Genomic DNA, 1557 nt, shown 5'->3' on the forward strand with positions numbered 1-1557 from the left:
TAGCCACAAAAACACGCCTCTCAGATCTCCTGCTGTGGGGGGGCCACTGGGTTCACACTTAGGCCACACTTTCTGGGGACTCTATAGCCAATGAGCACAGTGCAGACACTAAGGCAGGCCCATTCCGGCAAGATGCCAACTCCTCCAAAAGGCAACTTTAGTTTGAAGACTCTCCATCAACTTAGCTGTATTACAGAAATCATCTGAAGAACACAGAAGTGTTTGGTGGGCGGGGCGGGGGAGGAGAGAGACTCAAGATTGAGACTGAGGCTTAGTATAACTGAAGTCCCAGGAGAGAAACAACACGGGTCAGGAAAAAGACCTGAGGAAATAATGGCTGACACTTTCCTATATTTGATTAAACAGCATAAATTTAGAGCCAAGAAGTTCATCAAACTCCAGGATAAATACATAGAACACCACACCTGAAAGCTGCCAAAGAGAAAGACACATTCTATAAAGGGAACAACTATTCGAATATCCACTGACTTGTCATCAGAAACAAAGAAGGCCAGAAGACAGTGGAACAAGATCTGTGAAGAGATTTTTATTTTTTTGAGACAGGGTCTCACTGTCACCCAAGCTGGAGTGCAGTGGCACAATCTTGGCTCATTGCAACCTCCGCCTCCTGGGTTCCAGCAATTCTCATGCCTAAGCCTCTCAAGTAGCTGAGATTACAGGCACGCGCCACCACACCTGGCTACTTTTTTGTATTTTTAGTAGAGATGGGGTTTCATCATGTTGGCCAGGCGGGTCTTGAACTCCTGACCTAACATGATCCACCCACCCAGCCTTCCAAAAGTGCTGGGATTACAGGCCTGAGCCACTGCACTCGGCCAAGGAATTCTTTTTAAAAAAGAGAAAACTGGCCAGGCGCAGTGGCTCAGGCCTGTAATCCCAGCACTTTGGGAGGCCGAGATGGGCGGATCACGAGGTCAGGAGATCGAGACCATCCTGGCTAACACGGTGAAACCCTGTCTCTACTAAAAAAATACAAAAAAACTAGCTGGGCGTGGTGGCAGGCGCCTGTAGTCCCAGCTACTCGGGAGACTGAGGCAGGAGAATGGCGTAAACCCGGGAGGCGGACCTTGCAGTGAGCTGAGATCTGGTCACTGCACTTCAGCCCGGGCGACAGAGTGAGACTCCATCTCAAAAAAAAAAAAAAAAAACAAGAGAAAACTGGCCGGGCGCAGTGGTAATCCCAGCATGTTCGGAAGCTGAGGTGGGTGGATCACAAGGTCAGGAGTTGAGACCAGCCTGACCACATGCTACAAAATTAGCCGGGTGTGGTGGCACATGCCCAATCCCAGTCACTCAGGAGGCTGAGGCAGGAGAATTGCTTGAACCCAGGAGGTGGAGGATGCAGTGAGCTGAGATTGTGCCACTGTACTCCAGCCTGGGCAACAAGAGCAAAACTCCGTCTCAAAAAAAAAAAAAAAGAGAGAGAAAACTAACTTGTTGCCAGGAGACACAAAAAATGCTACAGAAAGTTCTTCAGGCTTAAGGGAAAGGCTATTAGATCTTCAAGAAGAAATGAAGAATATTAGAAATGGTAAA

Source organism: Trachypithecus francoisi, unplaced genomic scaffold (genome assembly GCF_009764315.1).
Source record: "Trachypithecus francoisi isolate TF-2019V2 unplaced genomic scaffold, Tfra_2.0 Lachesis_group5, whole genome shotgun sequence".
Classification (NCBI taxonomy): domain Eukaryota; kingdom Metazoa; phylum Chordata; class Mammalia; order Primates; family Cercopithecidae; genus Trachypithecus; species Trachypithecus francoisi.